At 45.8% G+C, this 9,820-nt stretch overlaps 44 pseudogenes; all 44 read left to right on the plus strand.

Annotated features, from left to right (window-relative positions):
* Positions 1 to 20: 20 nt before the first annotated feature.
* LOC140093985 (5S ribosomal RNA) lies at positions 21 to 139 on the plus strand (annotated as a pseudogene).
* A 70-nt stretch (positions 140 to 209) lies between these two features.
* On the plus strand, positions 210 to 328 carry LOC140101063 (5S ribosomal RNA; annotated as a pseudogene).
* Positions 329 to 398: 70 nt separating this feature from the next.
* Positions 399 to 517, plus strand: LOC140101064 (5S ribosomal RNA; annotated as a pseudogene).
* Positions 518 to 587: 70 nt separating this feature from the next.
* LOC140101065 (5S ribosomal RNA) lies at positions 588 to 706 on the plus strand (annotated as a pseudogene).
* Positions 707 to 776: 70 nt separating this feature from the next.
* On the plus strand, positions 777 to 895 carry LOC140081004 (5S ribosomal RNA; annotated as a pseudogene).
* A 70-nt stretch (positions 896 to 965) lies between these two features.
* On the plus strand, positions 966 to 1,084 carry LOC140084715 (5S ribosomal RNA; annotated as a pseudogene).
* A 70-nt stretch (positions 1,085 to 1,154) lies between these two features.
* LOC140081005 (5S ribosomal RNA) lies at positions 1,155 to 1,273 on the plus strand (annotated as a pseudogene).
* A 70-nt stretch (positions 1,274 to 1,343) lies between these two features.
* On the plus strand, positions 1,344 to 1,462 carry LOC140081690 (5S ribosomal RNA; annotated as a pseudogene).
* A 70-nt stretch (positions 1,463 to 1,532) lies between these two features.
* On the plus strand, positions 1,533 to 1,651 carry LOC140091260 (5S ribosomal RNA; annotated as a pseudogene).
* A 259-nt stretch (positions 1,652 to 1,910) lies between these two features.
* Positions 1,911 to 2,029, plus strand: LOC140096610 (5S ribosomal RNA; annotated as a pseudogene).
* Positions 2,030 to 2,477: 448 nt separating this feature from the next.
* Positions 2,478 to 2,596, plus strand: LOC140081691 (5S ribosomal RNA; annotated as a pseudogene).
* Positions 2,597 to 2,666: 70 nt separating this feature from the next.
* LOC140092336 (5S ribosomal RNA) lies at positions 2,667 to 2,785 on the plus strand (annotated as a pseudogene).
* A 70-nt stretch (positions 2,786 to 2,855) lies between these two features.
* Positions 2,856 to 2,974, plus strand: LOC140101067 (5S ribosomal RNA; annotated as a pseudogene).
* Positions 2,975 to 3,044: 70 nt separating this feature from the next.
* LOC140087364 (5S ribosomal RNA) lies at positions 3,045 to 3,163 on the plus strand (annotated as a pseudogene).
* A 70-nt stretch (positions 3,164 to 3,233) lies between these two features.
* Positions 3,234 to 3,352, plus strand: LOC140081692 (5S ribosomal RNA; annotated as a pseudogene).
* Positions 3,353 to 3,422: 70 nt separating this feature from the next.
* Positions 3,423 to 3,541, plus strand: LOC140091261 (5S ribosomal RNA; annotated as a pseudogene).
* Positions 3,542 to 3,800: 259 nt separating this feature from the next.
* Positions 3,801 to 3,919, plus strand: LOC140084438 (5S ribosomal RNA; annotated as a pseudogene).
* A 70-nt stretch (positions 3,920 to 3,989) lies between these two features.
* On the plus strand, positions 3,990 to 4,108 carry LOC140089976 (5S ribosomal RNA; annotated as a pseudogene).
* Positions 4,109 to 4,178: 70 nt separating this feature from the next.
* On the plus strand, positions 4,179 to 4,297 carry LOC140098496 (5S ribosomal RNA; annotated as a pseudogene).
* Positions 4,298 to 4,367: 70 nt separating this feature from the next.
* Positions 4,368 to 4,486, plus strand: LOC140097698 (5S ribosomal RNA; annotated as a pseudogene).
* Positions 4,487 to 4,556: 70 nt separating this feature from the next.
* Positions 4,557 to 4,675, plus strand: LOC140081694 (5S ribosomal RNA; annotated as a pseudogene).
* Positions 4,676 to 4,745: 70 nt separating this feature from the next.
* LOC140081006 (5S ribosomal RNA) lies at positions 4,746 to 4,864 on the plus strand (annotated as a pseudogene).
* A 70-nt stretch (positions 4,865 to 4,934) lies between these two features.
* LOC140094710 (5S ribosomal RNA) lies at positions 4,935 to 5,053 on the plus strand (annotated as a pseudogene).
* Positions 5,054 to 5,123: 70 nt separating this feature from the next.
* On the plus strand, positions 5,124 to 5,242 carry LOC140091262 (5S ribosomal RNA; annotated as a pseudogene).
* Positions 5,243 to 5,312: 70 nt separating this feature from the next.
* LOC140081009 (5S ribosomal RNA) lies at positions 5,313 to 5,431 on the plus strand (annotated as a pseudogene).
* Positions 5,432 to 5,501: 70 nt separating this feature from the next.
* Positions 5,502 to 5,620, plus strand: LOC140084716 (5S ribosomal RNA; annotated as a pseudogene).
* Positions 5,621 to 5,690: 70 nt separating this feature from the next.
* LOC140081010 (5S ribosomal RNA) lies at positions 5,691 to 5,809 on the plus strand (annotated as a pseudogene).
* A 70-nt stretch (positions 5,810 to 5,879) lies between these two features.
* LOC140081695 (5S ribosomal RNA) lies at positions 5,880 to 5,998 on the plus strand (annotated as a pseudogene).
* A 70-nt stretch (positions 5,999 to 6,068) lies between these two features.
* On the plus strand, positions 6,069 to 6,187 carry LOC140101068 (5S ribosomal RNA; annotated as a pseudogene).
* A 259-nt stretch (positions 6,188 to 6,446) lies between these two features.
* LOC140084439 (5S ribosomal RNA) lies at positions 6,447 to 6,565 on the plus strand (annotated as a pseudogene).
* Positions 6,566 to 6,635: 70 nt separating this feature from the next.
* On the plus strand, positions 6,636 to 6,754 carry LOC140098497 (5S ribosomal RNA; annotated as a pseudogene).
* A 70-nt stretch (positions 6,755 to 6,824) lies between these two features.
* On the plus strand, positions 6,825 to 6,943 carry LOC140101069 (5S ribosomal RNA; annotated as a pseudogene).
* A 259-nt stretch (positions 6,944 to 7,202) lies between these two features.
* On the plus strand, positions 7,203 to 7,321 carry LOC140081696 (5S ribosomal RNA; annotated as a pseudogene).
* A 70-nt stretch (positions 7,322 to 7,391) lies between these two features.
* LOC140087953 (5S ribosomal RNA) lies at positions 7,392 to 7,510 on the plus strand (annotated as a pseudogene).
* Positions 7,511 to 7,580: 70 nt separating this feature from the next.
* Positions 7,581 to 7,699, plus strand: LOC140101070 (5S ribosomal RNA; annotated as a pseudogene).
* Positions 7,700 to 7,769: 70 nt separating this feature from the next.
* Positions 7,770 to 7,888, plus strand: LOC140087365 (5S ribosomal RNA; annotated as a pseudogene).
* Positions 7,889 to 7,958: 70 nt separating this feature from the next.
* LOC140081697 (5S ribosomal RNA) lies at positions 7,959 to 8,077 on the plus strand (annotated as a pseudogene).
* A 70-nt stretch (positions 8,078 to 8,147) lies between these two features.
* LOC140091263 (5S ribosomal RNA) lies at positions 8,148 to 8,266 on the plus strand (annotated as a pseudogene).
* A 259-nt stretch (positions 8,267 to 8,525) lies between these two features.
* Positions 8,526 to 8,644, plus strand: LOC140096082 (5S ribosomal RNA; annotated as a pseudogene).
* Positions 8,645 to 8,714: 70 nt separating this feature from the next.
* Positions 8,715 to 8,833, plus strand: LOC140089977 (5S ribosomal RNA; annotated as a pseudogene).
* A 70-nt stretch (positions 8,834 to 8,903) lies between these two features.
* LOC140098498 (5S ribosomal RNA) lies at positions 8,904 to 9,022 on the plus strand (annotated as a pseudogene).
* Positions 9,023 to 9,092: 70 nt separating this feature from the next.
* Positions 9,093 to 9,211, plus strand: LOC140101071 (5S ribosomal RNA; annotated as a pseudogene).
* Positions 9,212 to 9,470: 259 nt separating this feature from the next.
* On the plus strand, positions 9,471 to 9,589 carry LOC140101073 (5S ribosomal RNA; annotated as a pseudogene).
* Positions 9,590 to 9,659: 70 nt separating this feature from the next.
* Positions 9,660 to 9,778, plus strand: LOC140087366 (5S ribosomal RNA; annotated as a pseudogene).
* Positions 9,779 to 9,820: the final 42 nt, after the last annotated feature.

The following is a 9,820-nucleotide window of genomic DNA, read 5'->3' on the forward strand; positions in this document are numbered from 1 at the left end:
GTTCAAATTGAACAGCTGCTGTCAACGGCCATTCTTAGCTGAATGTGCCTGCTCTCGTCAAATCGCAGCAGCAATGCAGCTTAAGGCTTGGCAAGTACCAGCATGGGAGACTGGCTGGGAATCCCAAGTTCCGTTGACCTTTTTGAACCTGAAAATTGTGTTAGTTTCTCTATGAGATAGTAAAAGAAGGTTCAAATTGAACAGCTGCTGTCAACGGCCATTCTAAGCTGAATGTGCCTGCTCTCGTCAGATCGCAGCAGCAATGCAGCTTAAGGCTTGGCAAGTACCAGCATGGGAGACTGGCTGGGAATCCCAAGTTCCGTTGACCTTTTTGAACCTGAAAATTGTTAGTTTCTCTGTCAAAGATGGTAAAAGAAGGTTCAAATTGAATAGCTGCTGTCAACGGCCATTCTAAGCTGAATGTGCCTGCTCTCGTCAGATCGCAGCAGCAATGCAGCTTAAGGCTTGGCAAGTACCAGCATGGGAGACTGGCTGGGAATCCCAAGTTCCGTTGACCTTTTTGAACCTGAAAATTGTTAGTTTCTCTGTCAAAGATGGTAAAAGAAGGTTCAAATTGAATAGCTGCTGTCAACGGCCATTCTAAGCTGAATGTGCCTGCTCTCGTCAGATCGCAGCAGCAATGCAGCTTAAGGCTTGGCAAGTACCAGCATGGGAGACTGGCTGGGAATCCCAAGTTCCGTTGACCTTTTTGAACCTGAAAATTGTGTTAGTTTCTCTATGAGATAGTAAAAGAAGGTTCAAACTGAACAGCTGCTGTCAACGGCCATTCTAAGCTGAATGTGCCTGCTCTCGTCAGATCGCAGCAGCAATGCAGCTTAAGGCTTGGCAAGTACCAGCATGGGAGACTGGCTGGGAATCCCAAGTTCTGTTGACCTTTTTGAACCTGAAAATTGTGTTAGTTTCTCTATGAGATAGTAAAAGAAGGTTCAAATTGAACAGCTGCTGTCAACGGCCATTCTTAGCTGAATGTGCCTGCTCTCGTCAGATCGCAGCAGCAATGCAGCTTAAGGCTTGGCAAGTACCAGCATGGGAGACTGGCTGGGAGTCCCAAGTTCCGTTGACCTTTTTGAACCTGAAAATTGTGTTAGTTTCTCTATGAGATAGTAAAAGAAGGTTCAAATTGAACAGCTGCTGTCAACGGCCATTCTAAGCTGAATGTGCCTGCTCTCGTCAGATCGCAGCAGCAATGCAGCTTAAGGCTTGGCAAGTACCAGCATGGGAGACTGGCTGGGAATCCCAAGTTCTGTTGACCTTTTTGAACCTGAAAATTGTGTTAGTTTCTCTATGAGATAGTAAAAGAAGGTTCAAATTGAACAGCTGCTGTCAACGGCCATTCTTAGCTGAATGTGCCTGCTCTCGTCAGATCGCAGCAGCAATGCAGCTTAAGGCTTGGCAAGTACCAGCATGGGAGACTGGCTGGGAATCCCAAGTTCCGTTGACCTTTTTGAACCTGAAAATTGTGTTAGTTTCTCTATGAGATAGTAAAAGAAGGTTCAAATTGAACAGCTGCTGTCAACGGCCATTCTAAGCTGAATGTGCCTGCTCTCGTCAGATCGCATCAGCAATGCAGCTTAAGGCTTGGCAAGTACCAGCATGGGAGACTGGCTGGGAATCCCAAGTTCCGTTGACCTTTTTGAACCTGAAAATTGTGTTACTTTCTCTATGAGATAGTAAAAGAAGGTTCAAACTGAACAGCTGCTGTCAACGGCCATTCTAAGCTGAATGTGCGTGCTCTTGTCGGATCGCAGCAGCGATGCGGCTTAAGGCTTGACAAGTACCGGCATGGGAGACTGGCTGCGAATACCAAGTTCCGTTGACCTTTTTGAACCTGAAAATTGTGTTAGTTTCTCTATGAGATAGTAAAAGAAGGTTCAAACTGAACAGCTGCTGTCAACGGCCATTCTAAGCTGAATGTGCCTGCTCTCGTCAGATCGCAGCATCAATGCAGCTTAAGGCTTGGCAAGTACCAGCATGGGAGACTGGCTGGGAATCCCAAGTTCCTTTGACCGTTTTGAACCTGAAAATTGTGTTAGTTTCTCTATGAGATAGTAAAAGAAGGTTCAAATTGAACAGCTGCTGTCAACGGCCATTCTAAGCTGAATGTGCCTGCTCTCGTCAGATTGCATCAGCAATGCAGCTTAAGGCTTGGCAAGTACCAGCATGCGAGACTGGCTGGAAATCCCAAGTTCTGTTGACCTTTTTGAACCTGAAAATTGTGTTAGTTTCTCTATGAGATAGTAAAAGAAGGTTCAAATTGAACAGCTGCTGTCAACGGCCATTCTAAGCTGAATGTGCGTGCTCTCGTCAGATCGCAGCAGCAATGCAGCTTAAGGCTTGGCAAGTACCAGCATGCGAGACTGGCTGGAAATCCCAAGTTCTGTTGACCTTTTTGAACCTGAAAATTGTGTTAGTTTCTCTATGAGATAGTAAAAGAAGGTTCAAATTGAACAGCTGCTGTCAACGGCCATTCTTAGCTGAATGTGCCTGCTCTCGTCAGATCGCAGCAGCAATGCAGCTTAAGGCTTGGCAAGTACCAGCATGGGAGACTGGCTGGGAATCCCAAGTTCCGTTGACCTTTTTGAACCTGAAAATTGTGTTAGTTTCTCTATGAGATAGTAAAAGAAGGTTCAAATTGAACAGCTGCTGTCAACGGCCATTCTAAGCTGAATGTGCCTGCTCTCGTCAGATCGCAGCAGCAATGCAGCTTAAGGCTTGGCAAGTACCAGCATGGGAGACTGGCTGGGAGTCCCAAGTTCCATTGACCTTTTTGAACCTGAAAATTGTGTTACTTTCTCTATGAGATAGTGAAAGAAAGTAGAAATTAGGCAGCTGCTGTCAACGGCCATTCTAAGCTGAATGTGCCTGCTCTCGTCAGATCGCAGCAGCAATGCAGCTTAAGGCTTGGCAAGTACCAGCATGGGAGACTGGCTGGGAATCCCAAGTTCCGTTGACCTTTTTGAACCTGAAAATTGTGTTAGTTTCTCTATGAGATAGTAAAAGAAGGTTCAAATTGAACAGCTGCTGTCAACGGCCATTCTAAGCTGAATGTGCGTGCTCTCGTCAGATCGCAGCAGCAATGCAGCTTAAGGCTTGGCAAGTACCAGCATGGGAGACTGGCTGGGAATCCCAAGTTCCGTTGACCTTTTTGAACCTGAAAATTGTGTTAGTTTCTCTATGAGATAGTAAAAGAAGGTTCAAATTGAACAGCTGCTGTCAACGGCCATTCTTAGCTGAATGTGCCTGCTCTCGTCAGATCGCAGCAGCAATGCAGCTTAAGGCTTGGCAAGTACCAGCATGGGAGACTGGCTGGGAATCCCAAGTTCCGTTGACCTTTTTGAACCTGAAAATTGTGTTAGTTTCTCTATGAGATAGTAAAAGAAGGTTCAAATTGAACAGCTGCTGTCAACGGCCATTCTAAGCTGAATGTGCCTGCTCTCGTCAGATCGCATCAGCAATGCAGCTTAAGGCTTGGCAAGTACCAGCATGGGAGACTGGCTGGGAATCCCAAGTTCCGTTGACCTTTTTGAACCTGAAAATTGTGTTACTTTCTCTATGAGATAGTAAAAGAAGGTTCAAACTGAACAGCTGCTGTCAACGGCCATTCTAAGCTGAATGTGCGTGCTCTTGTCGGATCGCAGCAGCGATGCGGCTTAAGGCTTGACAAGTACCGGCATGGGAGACTGGCTGCGAATCCCAAGTTCCGTTGACCTTTTTGAACCTGAAAATTGTGTTAGTTTCTCTATGAGATAGTAAAAGAAGGTTCAAACTGAACAGCTGCTGTCAACGGCCATTCTAAGCTGAATGTGCCTGCTCTCGTCAGATCGCAGCATCAATGCAGCTTAAGGCTTGGCAAGTACCAGCATGGGAGACTGGCTGGGAATCCCAAGTTCCGTTGACCTTTTTGAACCTGAAAATTGTGTTAGTTTCTCTATGAGATAGTAAAAGAAGGTTCAAATTAAAAAGCTGCTGTCAACGGCCATTCTAAGCTTAATGTGCCTGCTCTCGTCAGATCGCAGCATCAATGCAGCTTAAGGCTTGGCAAGTACCAGCATGGGAGACTGGCTGGGAATCCCAAGTTCCGTTGACCTTTTTGAACCTGAAAATTGTGTTAGTTTCTCTATGAGATAGTAAAAGAAGGTTCAAATTGAACAGCTGCTGTCAACGGCCATTCTAAGCTGAATGTGCCTGCTCTCGTCAGATTGCATCAGCAATGCAGCTTAAGGCTTGGCAAGTACCAGCATGGGAGACTGGCTGGGAATCCCAAGTTCTGTTGACCTTTTTGAACCTGAAAATTGTGTTAGTTTCTCTATGAGATAGTAAAAGAAGGTTCAAATTGAACAGCTGCTGTCAACGGCCATTCTAAGCTGAATGTGCCTGCTCTCGTCAGATTGCATCAGCAATGCAGCTTAAGGCTTGGCAAGTACCAGCATGGGAGACTGGCTGGGAATCCCAAGTTCCGTTGACCTTTTTGAACCTGAAAATTGTGTTAGTTTCTCTATGAGATAGTAAAAGAAGGTTCAAACTGAACAGCTGCTGTCAACGGCCATTCTTAGCTGAATGTGCCTGCTCTCGTCAGATCGCAGCAGCAATGCAGCTTAAGGCTTGGCAAGTACCAGCATGGGAGACTGGCTGGGAATCCCAAGTTCCGTTGACCTTTTTGAACCTGAAAATTGTGTTAGTTTCTCTATGAGATAGTAAAAGAAGGTTCAAATTGAACAGCTGCTGTCAACGGCCATTCTAAGCTGAATGTGCCTGCTCTCGTCAGATCGCAGCAGCAATGCAGCTTAAGGCTTGGCAAGTACCAGCATGGGAGACTGGCTGGGAATCCCAAGTTCTGTTGACCTTTTTGAACCTGAAAATTGTGTTAGTTTCTCTATGAGATAGTAAAAGAAGGTTCAAATTGAACAGCTGCTGTCAACGGCCATTCTTAGCTGAATGTGCCTGCTCTCGTCAGATCGCAGCAGCAATGCAGCTTAAGGCTTGGCAAGTACCAGCATGGGAGACTGGCTGGGAATCCCAAGATCCGTTGCCCATTTTGATCCTGAAAATTGTGTTAGTTTCTCTATGAGATAGTAAAAGAAGGTTCAAATTGAACAGCTGCTGTCAACGGCCATTCTAAGCTGAATGTGCCTGCTCTCGTCAGATCGCATCAGCAATGCAGCTTAAGGCTTGGCAAGTACCAGCATGGGAGACTGGCTGGGAATCCCAAGTTCCGTTGACCTTTTTGAACCTGAAAATTGTGTTAGTTTCTCTATGAGATAGTAAAAGAAGGTTCAAATTGAACAGCTGCTGTCAACGGCCATTCTAAGCTGAATGTGCCTGCTCTCGTCAGATCGCAGCAGCAATGCAGCTTAAGGCTTGGCAAGTACCAGCATGGGAGACTGGCTGGGAATCCCAAGTTCTGTTGACCTTTTTGAACCTGAAAATTGTGTTAGTTTCTCTATGAGATAGTAAAAGAAGGTTCAAATTGAACAGCTGCTGTCAACGGCCATTCTTAGCTGAATGTGCCTGCTCTCGTCAGATCGCAGCAGCAATGCAGCTTAAGGCTTGGCAAGTACCAGCATGGGAGACTGGCTGGGAGTCCCAAGTTCCGTTGACCTTTTTGAACCTGAAAATTGTGTTAGTTTCTCTATGAGATAGTAAAAGAAGGTTCAAATTGAACAGCTGCTGTCAACGGCCATTCTAAGCTGAATGTGCCTGCTCTCGTCAGATCGCAGCAGCAATGCAGCTTAAGGCTTGGCAAGTACCAGCATGGGAGACTGGCTGGGAATCCCAAGTTCTGTTGACCTTTTTGAACCTGAAAATTGTGTTAGTTTCTCTATGAGATAGTAAAAGAAGGTTCAAATTGAACAGCTGCTGTCAACGGCCATTCTTAGCTGAATGTGCCTGCTCTCGTCAGATCGCAGCAGCAATGCAGCTTAAGGCTTGGCAAGTACCAGCATGGGAGACTGGCTGGGAATCCCAAGTTCCGTTGACCTTTTTGAACCTGAAAATTGTGTTAGTTTCTCTATGAGATAGTAAAAGAAGGTTCAAATTGAACAGCTGCTGTCAACGGCCATTCTAAGCTGAATGTGCCTGCTCTCGTCAGATCGCAGCAGCAATGCAGCTTAAGGCTTGGCAAGTACCAGCATGGGAGACTGGCTGGGAATCCCAAGTTCCGTTGACCTTTTTGAACCTGAAAATTGTGTTACTTTCTCTATGAGATAGTAAAAGACGGTTCAAACTGAACAGCTGCTGTCAACGGCCATTCTAAGCTGAATGTGCGTGCTCTTGTCGGATCGCAGCAGCGATGCGGCTTAAGGCTTGACAAGTACCGGCATGGGAGACTGGCTGCGAATCCCAAGTTCCGTTGACCTTTTTGAACCTGAAAATTGTGTTAGTTTCTCTATGAGATAGTAAAAGAAGGTTCAAACTGAACAGCTGCTGTCAACGGCCATTCTAAGCTGAATGTGCCTGCTCTCGTCAGATCGCAGCATCAATGCAGCTTAAGGCTTGGCAAGTACCAGCATGGGAGACTGGCTGGGAATCCCAAGTTCCGTTGACCGTTTTGAACCTGAAAATTGTGTTAGTTTCTCTATGAGATAGTAAAAGAAGGTTCAAATTGAACAGCTGCTGTCAACGGCCATTCTAAGCTGAATGTGCCTGCTCTCGTCAGATTGCATCAGCAATGCAGCTTAAGGCTTGGCAAGTACCAGCATGGGAGACTGGCTGGGAATCCCAAGTTCTGTTGACCTTTTTGAACCTGAAAATTGTGTTAGTTTCTCTATGAGATAGTAAAAGAAGGTTCAAATTGAACAGCTGCTGTCAACGGCCATTCTAAGCTGAATGTGCCTGCTCTCGTCAGATCGCAGCAGCAATGCAGCTTAAGGCTTGGCAAGTACCAGCATGGGAGACTGGCTGGGAATCCCAAGTTCCGTTGACCTTTTTGAACCTGAAAATTGTGTTAGTTTCTCTATAAGATAGTAAAAGAAGGTTCAAATTGAACAGCTGCTGTCAACGGCCATTCTAAGCTGAATGTGCGTGCTCTCGTCAGATCGCAGCAGCAATGCAGCTTAAGGCTTGGCAAGTACCAGCATGCGAGACTGGCTGGAAATCCCAAGTTCTGTTGACCTTTTTGAACCTGAAAATTGTGTTAGTTTCTCTATGAGATAGTAAAAGAAGGTTCAAATTGAACAGCTGCTGTCAACGGCCATTCTTAGCTGAATGTGCCTGCTCTCGTCAGATCGCAGCAGCAATGCAGCTTAAGGCTTGGCAAGTACCAGCATGGGAGACTGGCTGGGAATCCCAAGTTCCGTTGACCTTTTTGAACCTGAAAATTGTGTTAGTTTCTCTATGAGATAGTAAAAGAAGGTTCAAATTGAACAGCTGCTGTCAACGGCCATTCTAAGCTGAATGTGCCTGCTCTCGTCAGATCGCAGCAGCAATGCAGCTTAAGGCTTGGCAAGTACCAGCATGGGAGACTGGCTGGGAATCCCAAGTTCCATTGACCTTTTTGAACCTGAAAATTGTGTTACTTTCTCTATGAGATAGTGAAAGAAAGTAGAAATTAGGCAGCTGCTGTCAACGGCCATTCTAAGCTGAATGTGCCTGCTCTCGTCAGATCGCAGCAGCAATGCAGCTTAAGGCTTGGCAAGTACCAGCATGGGAGACTGGCTGGGAATCCCAAGTTCCGTTGACCTTTTTGAACCTGAAAATTGTGTTAGTTTCTCTATGAGATAGTAAAAGAAGGTTCAAATTGAACAGCTGCTGTCAACGGCCATTCTAAGCTGAATGTGCGTGCTCTCGTCAGATCGCAGCAGCAATGCAGCTTAAGGCTTGGCAAGTACCAGCATGGGAGACTGGCTGGGAATCCCAAGTTCCGTTGACCTTTTTGAACCTGAAAATTGTGTTAGTTTCTCTATGAGATAGTAAAAGAAGGTTCAAATTGAACAGCTGCTGTCAACGGCCATTCTTAGCTGAATGTGCCTGCTCTCGTCAGATCGCAGCAGCAATGCAGCTTAAGGCTTGGCAAGTACCAGCATGGGAGACTGGCTGGGAATCCCAAGTTCCGTTGACCTTTTTGAACCTGAAAATTGTGTTAGTTTCTCTATGAGATAGTAAAAGAAGGTTCAAATTGAACAGCTGCTGTCAACGGCCATTCTAAGCTGAATGTGCCTGCTCTCGTCAGATCGCATCAGCAATGCAGCTTAAGGCTTGGCAAGTACCAGCATGGGAGACTGGCTGGGAATCCCAAGTTCCGTTGACCTTTTTGAACCTGAAAATTGTGTTACTTTCTCTATGAGATAGTAAAAGAAGGTTCAAACTGAACAGCTGCTGTCAACGGCCATTCTACGCTGAATGTGCGTGCTCTTGTCGGATCGCAGCAGCGATGCAGCTTAAGGCTTGACAAGTACCGGCATGGGAGACTGGCTGCGAATCCCAAGTTCCGTTGACCTTTTTGAACCTGAAAATTGTGTTAGTTTCTCTATGAGATAGTAAAAGAAGGTTCAAACTGAACAGCTGCTGTCAACGGCCATTCTAAGCTGAATGTGCCTGCTCTCGTCAGATCGCAGAATCAATGCAGCTTAAGGGTTGGCAAGTACCAGCATGGGAGACTGGCTGGGAATCCCAAGTTCCGTTGACCTTTTTGAACCTGAAAATTGTGTTAGTTTCTCTATGAGATAGTAAAAGAAGGTTCAAATTAAAAAGCTGCTGTCAACGGCCATTCTAAGCTTAATGTGCCTGCTCTCGTCAGATCGCAGCATCAATGCAGCTTAAGGCTTGGCAAGTACCAGCATGGGAGACTGGCTGGGAATCCCAAGTTCCGTTGACCTTTTTGAACCTGAAAATTGTGTTAGTTTCTCTATGAGATAGTAAAAGAAGGTTCAAATTGAACAGCTGCTGTCAACGGCCATTCTAAGCTGAATGTGCCTGCTCTCGTCAGATTGCATCAGCAATGCAGCTTAAGGCTTGGCAAGTACCAGCATGGGAGACTGGCTGGGAATCCCAAGTTCTGTTGACCTTTTTGAACCTGAAAATTGTGTTAGTTTCTCTATGAGATAGTAAAAGAAGGTTCAAATTGAACAGCTGCTGTCAACGGCCATTCTAAGCTGAATGTGCCTGCTCTCGTCAGATCGCAGCAGCAATGCAGCTTAAGGCTTGGCAAGTACCAGCATGGGAGACTGGCTGGGAATCCCAAGTTCCGTTGACCTTTTTGAACCTGAAAATTGTGTTAGTTTCTCTATAAGATAGTAAAAGAAGGTTCAAATTGAACAGCTGCTGTCAACGGCCATTCTAAGCTGAATGTGCGTGCTCTCGTCAGATCGCAGCAGCAATGCAGCTTAAGGCTTGGCAAGTACCAGCTTGCGAGACTGGCTGGGAATCCCAAGTTCCGTTGACCTTTTTGAACCTGAAAATTGTGTTTGTTTCTCTATGAGATAGTAAAAGAAGGTTCAAATTGAATAGCTGCTGTCAACGGCCATTCTAAGCTGAATGTGCCTGCTCTCGTCAGATCGCAGCAGCAATGCAGCTTAAGGCTTGGCAAGTACCAGCATGGGAGACTGGCTGGGAATCCCAAGTTCCGTTGACCTTTTTGAACCTGAAAATTGTGTTAGTTTCTCTATGAGATAGTAAAAGAAGGTTCAAACTGAACAGCTGCTGTCAACGGCCATTCTAAGCTGAATGTGCGTGCTCTCGTCAGATCGCAGCAGCAATGCAGCTTAAGGCTTGGCAAGTACCAGCATGGGAGACTGGCTGGGAATCCCAAGTTCCGTTGACCTTTTTGAACCTGAAAATTGTGTTAGTTTCTCTATGAGATAGT

Source organism: Engystomops pustulosus, chromosome 9 (assembly GCF_040894005.1).
Source record: "Engystomops pustulosus chromosome 9, aEngPut4.maternal, whole genome shotgun sequence".
NCBI classification, from domain to species: Eukaryota; Metazoa; Chordata; class Amphibia; order Anura; family Leptodactylidae; genus Engystomops; species Engystomops pustulosus.